The sequence below is a fragment of the Lynx rufus genome, unplaced genomic scaffold (genome assembly GCF_022079265.1).
Source record: "Lynx rufus isolate CCGP_SWC_20201006 ecotype Redwood Valley unplaced genomic scaffold, mLynRuf1.p SCAF_8, whole genome shotgun sequence".
Taxonomy (NCBI): domain Eukaryota; kingdom Metazoa; phylum Chordata; class Mammalia; order Carnivora; family Felidae; genus Lynx; species Lynx rufus.
In genome coordinates, this window is record NW_025814896.1 from 130,090,758 (window position 1) to 130,104,882 (window position 14,125).

The window sequence follows — 14,125 nt, forward strand, 5'->3', positions numbered from 1 at the left end:
TCTTAGAAGTAACTACTCGTATATGCTATCCCAAAAGGTCTCCATAAACTCTATCTTCCATTTCTCTTTGAGGATTTCAAAAATGTACTTACATATATTCTTTTAATTAAAGAATCTAGAAAGGCAATGAAAGATTTATTTTGAAAATAAGGGCCCAAATTATCATAGAAATCAAATAGTTCAACTATTAGTTGTCTGTCAGTAGCCATGCACGTAGCCATATAAATCGATACAGCTATATGCCTGCAATGTTTGATTACCGATTTCATCTCTATAGAGTACTTATAAAAAAATACATGGACTAGTATTAACTGGGTAAGTGATTCTTGGTGTTTTTGCTTGCTTTCTTGCTTGCTTTTGGCTGTTTCTGTTATCATCTTTCTATGTGTTTCAGATATCTCCTGGTCCATAATAGACTCTCCCTTTTCTTCCATAGCTCATGCAATAATTGTAGAGAATGCAAAGCTTTTCTTCAGATGCATGAAGTTAAATTTTCCCCTTATTTCAAGAATTCTCTCCACTATCTGTGAATACTGAAGGTGGCGGGGGGGTACCCCTAGCCTGATGTATGGTGTGTTGGTAGACACAAACACGCATTAAAGTGCAGTTGAGGTGTCAGAACAGTTACTGGGAGTAAATGACTTCCAAGCTCAATGAGGGGTAGTATTCAGCAGGTTCAGAGATTCAGGAATAAGTCTTAGACAGCAGGAATAACATATATGATGTGCAACACGAAGGGGCATGTCCAGTAAGTAGTAGGTGGCCAAACATGTTGAGTTCAAACATCATGAGAAGAATCTTGGTGACATGTAAATATTTTGGGTTCATCTGTATTGAGAGGGTAATCTAAGCTAAGAAGAGATGAAGAGGACACGGAATAAAATTCTGAGAACACCAGAAATTAAATAATAGTGAAAGTGAAAATAGAGATTTCATAAAACTCTGGAGAAGTCTAAAGGAAGACCTATTTCCAGAAGAAGGGACTTGTCAGCAGGGTCACATGTTACCAAGAGGGAAAGGTCAGAATGGAGAAAATTCTTTGAATTTAGCAAGACAACCTTGGTTACTTCATGCCTCCTCCTTTTTGTCATTTTCCTGGCTCGGCAAGACTATTTAAAAATGGACTATTCTTGCCAGATTGGTTTTTATAATCTGATCCCCTCCAAATGGGGATTGCATTGTGAGGGGACCCTTTGGAAACCACTTTTTGGTTATTTTTAACGACAGCAACTAATTACCACTTAATGAGCATTTACCAGGAGGCAGACATTACTCTTAATGCCTAAAAAATATGGTCACAAATCCTTACCTCAGGTCTCCATTTTACAGATTAAGAAACCATAATGGACTTCTGAAATTCATCCAGCTTCAGAGTCAGGTGTCTGTGACTTGAATTCAGGGTTCTTTGTCTCCAGGGCTCAGTCCTTCGAGCTTCTGCTACCTCTTCTTTTTTATCTGCCCTCGTTCCTTTGGTGAACTTAACCATTCTCTTGGCCTTTAGAACCACCTATAAGCCAGCGACTTCCACATTTCTATCTGTAGCTCAGACCTGTCCCTTGACTTAATTATGTATCTAATTGCTCACTCAACATCTCCAGTTTGATGTCTTAAAGACATAACAGAGTTAATGTACCTAAAGCTGAGCTTCTGATCTTGCTCCTTTAAAATCTCCTCACACTTAAGTTGCTGGCAACTTCATCCTTCTATTTACTCAGGCTAAAAATCAGAGTCAGCTTTTATTCCTCTTTCTTTTGTACACAGACTCAAATCCATCAGTAAATTCTGCTCTGAAAACATATTCGGAATTCAACCACCTTTCACCAACTCTACTGTTATCATCTAAATCATCACCATCATGTCTTACCCAGAAACACAGTAGAACCAGAGTAGTCTCCTTTTTTTCACTCTTTTCACTATGCTCTTTGCTGCCCTATGGGCCCTCTTGCTGTTCTTTGAATATACCAAGCATGCCTCTGCCTTATGGCCTTTGTACTGGATGTTCCTCTGCCTGGAAAGCTCTTCTCACAGATTTGCGTAGCTAACTTCTTCAATATCTTTATGATTTTGCTTGAGATTCTCCCTTTAAATTTTTAGTTGAACAAGAAGATGAAGAAGCAATTAATGAAACCATCACGGGGTGCCTGACTGGCTCCTTCGGAAGAGCGTGTGATTCTTCATCTCAGGGGCATGGGTTTGAGTCCCACATTGGGTGTAGAGATTATGAAACTAAATAAATAAACTTAAAAAAAAATAAAGAAACCATTATTTTTATCTTCCCTTTTATTTCATTGCCCTGTGGACTCAGCTTGAAGTTCCAGTAGTCCACAAATAAATGAGTCACAGTCCAGCGTGATTTTGCTTATGTTCATTTAGCCTATGTGACAAGGAAAAAAATATATACAATGTTCAGTGATGTAGGCAAGAGTGGGTATGATTTGAGAGGGGATGTAGACTTTTTTTGTTCTTGCAATCGAAGAGAAAATATTAAGTCAGTTTGGAATCTTGAACACATGAGAACCCAAGAACAATCAGGCAGTAGGTTCAGTGGAGAATGGGACATTACCAGCCTCTCTCTTATTTGACAAATATTTGTTGGACCTACACTCTGTGCTAGACATGGATTGATTATAGAGGGGTAAAATACATACTGAAGTTACCTAGAGTTCACAGAGGGATTCAGATAAGAAAACAAGGTCCAGGGTATAGGGAGGTGCAAAGAAAAGTATGATCCATTTTACCTGGGAGTGAGTTGGGAGGTTAGGAAAGACTTCACAGAGGAAGTGATAATTTCACTCTTGAAAGATATATAAGAATCTGCTAAACAGTCAAGGGGAGGGAGAGCTACCCAGAGAAAGGAGAACCATGAACAAAAATATGAGGACTTGTGAATGCCTATCAGGTGTTTAGATAATGTAAATAAACTTCCAATTGATATCCGTCCCTCCCCCATGATAAGATATGACTGAAAATTTAAATGACCTTCCCTTTTGGACACTTAGCAATTTTACAAATTTCTAATGACTCTTGGATTCTCACCTCTCTTCTACGCTCTCTTCTCTAGCATATTTTTAGAGTAGTTAAAGCTTCTCATATATGTTTGCCTTTTATGTGTCCATTGGTTCTGTTTGTGTGCAGTCTTCTTAAGTTGTTAGGAAATTATTTTTCTTCCTCATTTGTACTGTGCTATAGGCTTAGGAAAAGCAAGCCATTACATTGAAACCAAAACACCAGTAGTCAGACAGGAAAGAAAGCAGTGATAAGAGAATCATGTTCGTGGACAACAACATCCAAAGTTATTGGAAATGGGTTGTAAAACAAAAGTAGGCTTAGTGATAATGGAGTTCATTATCACGTGAATATGAAAGATAATAAAGATTGATAGAGTAGGAACTATGAGTTTTTATGAAGGTATTTCCTTTAATATGCCTGGGTGTATCCTCTGTTTTTAGAACAATGCCTATGGCAAAGTCAGCATCAGTATGTATTCCTTGGACAACTGAATTAATGAGGGACATTTGTGGTGCAAACTGTAAATGCAACAGTATACATTTTTATAATTGCAAAAGAAGTATTTTCATAACATGTTTGCATGTACAGCAAATATAAGTTAATGAACAAAATCATTGGCCTTATGTGTATTTGAGTTTTATTTCAGTAGATTGCTGGCTATGTCCATATTATCAATAAATAATAAACAGGTGGATCATAACAGAGCCATTACTGATATAAGACTATAATATTTCATGAGTGTTTTACTGTAATGAGTATTACTAATTGTAAAGGTTGTGTTTTCTTGAAAGTTGGGATTTGTTTTAAACAAAAATTTAGTCAAGATACAAGAAGTACTGTATGAATCTGTTCACCTTTTCTAGATGCAATTAAATGTTTAGAAACCTCTGGAAGAATACAATCCAAATTCTTAGCAATAGTTTCCACCAGGGAGAAGTGGGGGACTGGGAAGCACATAGAATGAAATGATTGTTCACTTTATATTCTCTAGTGTAAGATTAACTTTTACACTCTTGCAATTACAGTTCCATATAAAAGATAGGCTTATAAATGAAAACCAAGGCTGGTTATTTGCAAAGAGTCATTAAATAGACAATTCTTTTGTCAGTCTGATGAAAGAGGAAAAAAGGAAAATAGAGTGAAAATTGTTGTAAGAAATAACAAATATAATCACAGGAACATGATGTATTCCAAAAATTTGTGACAGAACACTTTGTGCCATGCATGTAAATAATTTTTAAAATCATAATAAAATGTAAGATTGTCATGAAAATATAAAATTTGATTCAAGAAGAGATAGAAAACCTAAGTAGACCAATAACCATTTAGAAGATGAAAAAATAAAGGCCATTAGAGACTTAACACACAAAGGGAAATGAGGCTCAGAGTATTTCACTAGGAACTTATTTATTAACCTAATTATGACTAGACAGTTTATAAGTTATTTCGATTATTAATCAGCATAAGAGACATGATCTACTTTCCAGTGGAACTTTAGCATTTGTTTTGTGAACCAGGCAAAATCACTAAAAACAAAAAACAACAAAAAACAAAAAAACACATATTGATCACTCATTGAAAAGTGAAAACTACAGACAAATTTTATTCTAGAATATAGATACAAAGATCCAAAAATATTATCAAGAATTGCCTATGTAAAACACACCATGATTAAATTTGTTCAATAAAGAATAAATTCTTTATTTCAAAATGTGAAAGCAGAAAATATAGTCACAATATATGTAAGAAGTCATTTGATAATATTCAAAACCAATTTATAAAAAAATTTAAATCCTTAAAAATTAAGAGTAAGAAAAACTGCCTCACCTGATAAAGACCATCTCTCATAATACTATAGGAATTTGTAATTGGCAGTAAAAGTTGACTGCCATATCTGCTACTATGTACTTAATATTTCACTGGAGAACTTAATTAAAGTACAGGTAAAGAAAAGAAGTAGGAAACATAAATAATGGTAAGGATTTGTGGACCTGCTGTGAATTGCAGGCAATGTAATTTTCTACACCTAAAATTCAAAATAATCAAATAGAAACTTTTAGGACTAATAATCAGATTCCCTAATTTGGCAGTATACAAATCAGTTATACAATTCAACAGTCTTTCTTTAACATAGTAGCATTAAAGAAATTAAAAAATATCAATGAAAGATGATTATCACCATAATAACAGCAACCATTGCAAAATACCTCGGAATAAACCTAATAAGAAATACAGAGGGGTTTAAATTACTTACAAATCTTTACTTAAGGGGAGCAAAGAACAGTAAATAAAAGGATGAACATACTGGGTTCCTGAATGAGAATATTGAATATATTAAATAAGTCTTCATAAAAGTGTCATACAAACCCTGATATAATCCCAGTTAAAATAAAACAACTTGTAATAGAGTTTGAGAAGCTTATTTTAAAAATTATATGAAAAAATAATAGATTATAAATGCAAAGGAAATTTTGAAAAAAAAAGGAAGGGATTTGCCTTAACAGGATTTTAAATAGACCAAAAGTTAGGTTAATTATAATAGTTAATAGTTAGGTTAATTAAAAATAGGTGCACCTGGGTGGCTCAGTCTGTTAAACGTCTGACTTTGGCTCAGGTCATGATCTCATGGTTCGTGAGTTCAAGCCCTGCGTCGGGCTCTGTGCTGACAGCTCAGAGCCTGGAGCCTGCTTCGGATTCTGTGTTTCCCATTCTCTCTCTGCCCCTCCCCTGCTCATGCTCTGTGTGTCTCTCTCTCAAGAATAAGTAAACATTAAAAATGAATGTAAAAGCATATATAAATAATCATATATTTATTTTTTTTTAATTTTTTTTTAACGTTTATTTATTTTTGAGACAGAGAGAGACAAAGCATGAACGGGGGAGGGTCAGAGAGAGAGGGAGACACAGAATCTGAAACAGGCTCCAGGCTCTGAGCAGTCAGCACAGAGCCCGAAGCGGGGCTCAAACTCACGGACAGTGAGATCGTGACCTGAGCCGAAGTCGGACGCTCAACCGACTGAGCCACCCAGGTGCCCCAATAATCATATATTTAAGAAAAGACAATAGACAATCGTGTGTAAAATAAAGTTGGTATTTCAAATCTGTGGGGAAAGGACTCCCTATTTAGTAAGTTACTTAATAAACCATAAAGATATATTCTTTCCTCACACCAAAAACTAAATAATATCAGATAGATTGATGAGATATCTATAAAAACAACAAATAAAACAAAACCAGATCTCTTGGAATTAAGGAAATATGTAACATTACTTTTATAATTTTGGAATATAAAAGGTATCCTTATGTGAGACATAAGGCCAGAATCTATCAAGGAAAAGGAAAACACATAATGTTATATATAAAAAAAAAGAAAGCTTTTATACAACAAATGACATGTTATGAAAGTTAAAATACTAGTAAACAACTGGACAAAAATATTTGCCATATATTTAACAAGAAAGGATTAATATCTGGAATAAAGAAGCTTAAACAAATTGGTATGTTTAAAAAAAAAACTAATGGAAACATGGGCAAATGATATGAACAGGAAATTCCCAGAAGAAAGAAAAAAAATGCAAACATGAAAAATAGTCAATTTCTGTGATTAAAAAAAATCTAAGTTAAAAAATGTGAAATATTTATGGAACATCATATTTTGTCCACCTGATTCATAAGAAAAAACATTAAAATATTATGTATTGATAAAGGTATCAAAATGTGACTTATTACCAATTGTTTGTAGTAGTCTTAATGAGTGAATTCTATTTGGAAGTTCAATTGTCACTAGGTGTGATTTGCCCACCAATTTACCAGGAGACCCGAAAAGGCAGCCAGTTTTTAGGAGGAGCTCATATGAGGGAATGACCCTCTAGCTGATTTTAGCTGCTGCAGAACTGCTCACACACTTTTGCTTTTGTGAGCCTGCATATCCAATATGCAGACTAGGAAGCTGCCTGTATCTGTGACAAGCCTTTGAAGGTTGAATTATAGCAAAGTCTCCTAGGGTTTTGCAGTAAAGTTATAACTTCTTGGACAAATCATTGCTTTCCTTTTCAAAGTAGCACTTGGACTCTTATTTGGCCTTGGTAGAGCCTAGATTAGGTTCCGGCAAACTATGCTCTCTGCCCCCGCAAGCCATTCCGGCCTGTTTCTGTATAAAGTTAAGAGTTAAGAGTGGTTTTGTATCTTTATAAAGAATTGGACAAAAATAAAAAGCAGAATAATATTTTGTGACATGTTAAATTACATGAAATTCAAATATCAGTGTCCATAAAGAAGGTTTTATTAGAATACAATTATACTCATTTGCTTACCTGCCGTCTATGGCTGCTTTCACTTACCACAGAAGAGTTAACTTGAGGCTACAGACTGTATGGCCCACAGAACCTAAAATATATACAATGTGGCCCCTTACAGAAGATGTTTGCCAACTCCTTGACTAAATGCTTGGTTATGGGCCATGAGGCAACTATGCTAACTAGGCTAACGAGACTTCCCATCATGTCTTGGGTGTTATCTCATTCACCTTGGCATAAAATTGGGAGTTCATAGAAGCACTCCATTATCAACTGGAAGTGTGCTTACAGAAATGGGATCACACAGGTTCTGATCACACAGGATCTGATGTTGCAAGTAAATCGCATGAATTCTTTCATATTTCCAATGTTCTATGTATCTGCCAAGTGTCTCCCTCCAGCTCACAATTATGGCCTTCTGGCAAGTTAACCATAAATTCCTAATTAAGAAGGGAAGTAAGTCAAGTCTGGTTTACGCATGGCTCTGCACAAATGACTGTTATAACCAGAAATGGACTGTGGGAGTGTTTTAACCTCATTCAGGGAAGACGGAGAAAAGAGGGGAGAGAGATTCTCCCCACTGAGAACATTGGAAGAATATCTCAATATTCACTTTTCTTCAAGAAGAGATGGTATGAAGTCATAACCCACAGCCATTAATCGACAATGGCTAATCATCTGACCAGTAGATATATGGATAAATAGGCTTAAAATGTAAGAATACTTATGTCCCATATGAATGCTGATCAAAACCAAAATAAAACTAACCAACCAACAAAACAACAAACATTCTGGAAGGGAATTCACCATCCCTATGGAATAGATGTGAGTTATCCTCATTCTCCAGCCACCCAAGTGGTTTACCAGTGGGTTCAACTAAGTGGCTATAGTAGCAGGCATGGTGACTGTTTATGTGCCCATAATTTTACCTCATAAACACAGAGTTATCGTTTTCCACTGCTGAGTGCCCAGCCTTTCATTAGCACCAACCTATCCTGAGCCCCAGGTAGTCTATTATATTCTTGCAGGACTAGTCAGCTACCTAGTAGCAGACTGATGGTATTTGACCCCAATCATGGAAGAGGTGGTTCTCACTGAATAAACATTTAACTGTCTTTTGATTTGCTTTCCCTAGTTCCCATGTTTGTAACAATACTATAATTCAAGGATCTACTGAATGCCTTTTGTACCGTCATGGTCTCCCATACATGGTAAATTATATAAAATTTTTTCAACAAATTTATGGTAAAAAAAAAAGATGTTGAGTGAAAGCATTATTAAACCCATCATCCTGAAGGGCCTGATATTGTATAATTGTGGAATGGGATATTAAATATAAGCTCCAGTGCTAGCCAGAAAAACAGTTTACCTTCTAGATACAGTGTATGTTCTAAATTAGTCCTTAATATGTGGTGCTGATTCTTCCGTAGCTATAAACTATGGAGCGGGTAAGTAAGAGGTGATTTGAGAATGGCAACTTTCATAATTCCTTCTAATTAACCACTTGCATACTTTTTGCTTCCCATCCTTGCTACTCTTGCTTCTATTGGTTTACAGATTTTAGTATCAAGGGAAGAAAGCTTCACCAGGGGATCCAATAACAGTTCCAATGGTTCTTACAGACCGTGTCAGGATCTCTTCATCGCTAAGAAAACAAGCTAAAACAGGGGTTATCGGTATTGACTAGGGTGATTGAATCTAGCTCTCTAGGGAAAATAGAGTTGTTGCTAATGAATGGGGGGTAACAGAGTATGCACAGTACAGAGATTCCCCAGAGATTCCCCAGAACACTGAATATCTCTTAGTATTACTAGGAGTTAGGACCGTAAATATTCAGAGCCATTAGGCATAAAGGTTTGAGTAACTAAACTGCAGATTGCCTTTAAAGAACCAAGATACTGGCTGAACTTGAAAAACATAAAGTATATGAAAAGTTATAAACATCAATAACAAGATAGTGAACAGTTGCACATTTAAATACTGTAGCATATACTTACATTTCCTTTCCTTATGGGTTAATTGCATAAGTATATACTTTAGTTTCTTCTTTTTCCTTCTCCTTCTCCCAACTATTTGATGAAGCATATGAAGGTGATAAGATTATGGGAAAATCACAAAGAACTCCCTATAGGAGAAATAGATATCGCCGGGGTACATTGAACTTGTAGCTGGGTGGAATAACTGATGATATTTTTGAAATGTCTTCCCTTGTGGAGTAATTTTGTCAAGGGGTAAATATATTTTTAAGTTGCAGATTAGAAAGAAGTTTGTGTTTGGATCTTGTTTGCCAAAGAGCTGAACAATGTCGAGCTTTGTCAATTTAACTGCTTGGCAACAAACACCTTTAGAGCTCTAACTAGATGGGAGTCGGAAGCTGAAAGGGGAGGGTTCCACTCCCTGCCTCCAGACAGCATGGGTGCATGACTAAACTACAGTCAATTACTTGCCCCCACACAGGAAGTTGACTATTGCAAGAATGAGACACAGGTGGAGTTAGTCTGGCAGAGGTTATCTTTAGCGGCCACAGCGGAGTCAAGAATTCAGTGATGAGATAGTGTCCAGAGGCAGCAAGTGCTGTTATCTGGGGAATGACCTGGTTCTACTTTTCCTCCCTTGGTTGATGTGGGAGCCTGCCATGACAGACCTCTAGTCAATTTTATGAGTGACCCGATTCCCTTTCAATGAATTTATTTTTGTTTATATCAACCTGTATATTGTTTAATCATATCCTGTTATCAAGATTTCTGCCTCATTCAGTGGATCTGGTTACAAGAGTCTGAAATTGACAAGCATATAGAAACATACAGAAAACCAGGGACATTGCCAGTAGCAATTAGAATGAGTCCAGCATTTTATGATACAGAAAGCATCCTCACGTTGATTGTATCTGATCGTTCCTTTACCCAGTGGTTTTCAAAGTATGGTCCCTGGGGATCCATTTTCAATGGGTGTATAAGGTCAAAACTATTTTCATAACAGCACTGAGAAATCATTTGCCTTTTTCTCCATGTTGGCATTTACTGGTCGAGCAAAGGCAATGGCGGGTAAAGTTGTTGGCACCCTCTCCGGAATCAAGGCCGTGGCCCAAAACTATTCTAGTAGTTCTTGTCATTTTCACCCCCATGCACTCTCAACAACAAACAATTTTGCCTAAGACTTCCTTTAATTAAATGGTAAGAAATATTACTTTTATTAAAATCTAACCTCTGAGTACATAGCCATTTAATACTGTGTGATCATATAAAACTCAGGTTCCTAAGGTTTCTCCACTAGTGGCCCAGTATTGTTGTTTTTTACGTTTGTTTTGTTTTGTTTTGTTTTTTGTTTCTTGTTTTTTTGTTTTTTTTTTATGGTGGCCGTTAGATCAAAATAAACAAAACTACCAGTTCTATTCACTAAGTATGTCCAAACAATTTAGTTTTAATATATCAACTGCAAAAAAGCAGTAACGTTATGTCATTCATAAATGTCAAATACTTACTAATGGGATATACCTGTTGTTCACTCTACCAGTTGTTCAAACCTTGGAGTCACATTGGCTGTCACCCTTCTTTCCTGTTGTATGTAGTGTTTTGCTCAATATCCAATAGATGTTGCCCTGTCAGCCTTGAAAAATATCTGTGGAGCTTGTCTGAGTTATTGGTGGTGTGTTAGGGGTGCTTCAGCATGCAGTTTGGAGAATGTGGGTAAAAACTGTATCTGATGGGGGTGCCTGGGTGGCTCATTCAGTTTAGCATCTGAATCTTGACTTTGGCTCAGGTCACACTCTCACAGTTTGTGAGTTTGAGTATCAACAGCAGACGCAGAACCTGCTTGGGATTCTGTCTCCCTCTCTCTCTTCCCCTCCCTCGTTTGCTCTTTCTCTCAAAATAAATAAAAATAAACTTAAAAACTTCTATCTGCTGTACATCAAGTACAATGGTTGTCTCAAGGAAAAACACTGGCACGATTGTTTGAGGGGTGAGTTGAACTAGCCACTTTCCTCGTGGAACACCCATTTGTACTTGAAAGAACAGACAGGCAGTGGCTGTTCGGGCTTGGATACTTGGCAGATATTTTCTCCAAGATGAATAAAGTGAGCTTGTTACATTAAGGGCGATAATTGATGGTATTCTTGGCCAAGGATAAAATTCATGTTTTCAGATAAATATTAGTATTGTAAAACTTGTATCTACCATCGTGAGTTTGGAAGCTTTTCCTTATTTAAAGACTCTTCTAATGAAATCTGCAGTGATATTAATGAGTGTGATTTTTAAAAAATTTTTAATGTTGATTTATTTTTGAGAGAGAGAGGCAGACGAAGTGGGGTCAGGGGAGGGGCAGAGAGAAAGGGAGATACAGAATCCGAAGCAGGCTTCAGGCTCTGAGCTGTCAGCACAGAGCCCGGTGCAGGGCTCGAACCCATGAACTGTGAGATCATAACCTGAGCCGAAGTCGGACGCTTAACTGACTGAGCCACCCAGGCCCCCAACAAGTGTGATTTTTTTAATATTGTATGTTGGAATGTGTCAACATTTTGAAAATCTGCATAGTATCATGAACTGATATTTTCCAAAATGATCAGTGTGGCAAAAAATGTGCGAGCACAAATCTATTCAAGTGCAGATAACTAGATTTTAACTCCTCAGATTATAAAAAGTTCATTGATGTGGTTTCAGATTCCGCATGGTAACCAACCTTTAAGCAGCTGCCGCTCTTCCAATTTTAGTGTAGAATAAAAGCAGAATGTCCATAATTATCTGAAAAGGCTATTTAAATACTCCACCCTTTTCCAACTATATGTCTGGAGAGGCCAAATTTTCTTCATGTATTTCAACCAAAGAAACATATTGCAGCAGATTGAATGCAGAAGCAAATATGAGAATTCAGTTGTCTTTTCTTAAGCCAGGAATTAAAAAGATTATTTCAAAATGTAAAATAATGGTGCTTTTCTCTCATTAAGTTTTTTGGAATATAGTTATGTCCACAAAAATGCTTATGGTAACATGTAATGGAATTCTTATTTATAAAGGAATTAATATATATTTTTTAATTTTTTTTTTGTTTTGACTTCTAATATTAATGAATAAAATCCTTATTTAAAGAAATTAAAAGCTATTTGAGGTCAACAAGATTTTAAGTTTCCTGAGAACAAATATTTGAGAACCCACTGCCTTAGCCTTTCAGATTATGCAGAGGAATGTTCACTGCAGATGAGGAGATTATGCTCATCAAGGTTAAAAGGGCATACTCAAGGTCACAGAGTTGGCCAGTAATAATATCAGAATGTGAATTTATGCTGTTTCTGTGGTTTTGTTTCTTGTACGGTTTAGGAAAAGTGAAAGCTTAGTCATACAAAAATAGGACAAGGGCCCATTTAGAGAAACACAAAACAAGGCCAGCATGGATGTAGCAGTAAGAGCTACTTATTACTGAGTCATTGACCTTGAACTCTTAATATATTATTTATCCAAACAGTTTAAGGTGGAAGCCAAAAAGCTTGAGTTCTGTGATTATATATCTAGGGGAGAAAATAGAGCCAAACCCAGTCTTTCAAGTGTAGGTAAAATCTTTTCAGAGCAAGGATATGACCTGGGACCCTGAAATGACAGCAAACAGGCATACTCTCAAAGAACTCATTCCCTATTTGAGAATAGCAAAGTGAAGGAGATATATATTTGTCTGAAAGGCTGCCCTTTGGCAACATTTGAACTGCAATAAAGCCAAAGTCTGTCTTGCTTTTTGAGTCTCTGGAAGGGCCATTCCAGAAAAGTCTTCGGTATGTGTAAAAAAGTGATGGGTCATTTCAGGACATCATTTCTGGTCAGAGAAGTCACTGGTAGGGGGCTCTTCTCTTCAGGGCTTTCTCCTTGTTAACTACTAAATCATAAAAATCCTCTTCTTAACATTGTTTTTTAAATTATTGTTGTTTTGAATATTTGAAGAGATGGACAAAGAGAGGTTTGCAGGAACAACATTGGCAAATGGATTCATAAGCCAGAGTCCTTCTAGCTTCCAGGATAGAAGATAGTTCTCTAGGCTGGGCTCCTATAAACAAGACTGGGTTTTGTTCTTTGCTGGATGTAGCAGGGAGGACGGAGGCCTGGCAGGTTTTCTGGGACTGTCCTGTTATTGAAAAATCAATAGCTACACAAGATAGGGCATTAGGCCATATTATGGAGCCTAAATTACAAATACCCTTTAATGTCTATGGAATCATGGCTATTACTAGGCAATCGATCTTAGCTTTATTACCTCTCTCACTCTCTGTTATACATAAACATAGCAGCTCTGGATACATTCAGAAAGATGGTTTCAAAACAAATGCCAACATTCCAAGAGAATTTGAATAGCCAAGAACATAGGATTTTTATTACCAGGCTCATATTCTAGCGGGGAGGAATCAGTTGTGCAGGGGTGCCAAAGTTAACACCATTTGTAGTGTGAAACGAGGGTGTACTGCCTGTGTAGTTTGCAGAGAAGACTTGCTGCACATAAATTGCTAAATACGCTAAGAATAACTAATGAAGATCAAGGTGATTGACACAGAAATTCCCTTCTCTGACCATTCTGTCTCTAATGATTTCTTACAGCAGTTTACTGTACACGGTCCCTAAAATTTCACCATTGTTCATTCCTAATGTCAGCTAAAAATTAAAGGTTCCTGTTAAATGCTAGCATGCTGCTATTAAAATGCTAACATGTTAACTGGGAGGGAGCATATTAAATAAAGCAAGATGAGGGAGGAGGTAGGGAGATTAGTGTTATGGGAAGATAAATTTTACTGTCTGTAAGATGTATTGGGAGTAAGGGAGAGATGGAAACTACATTAATGAACTACT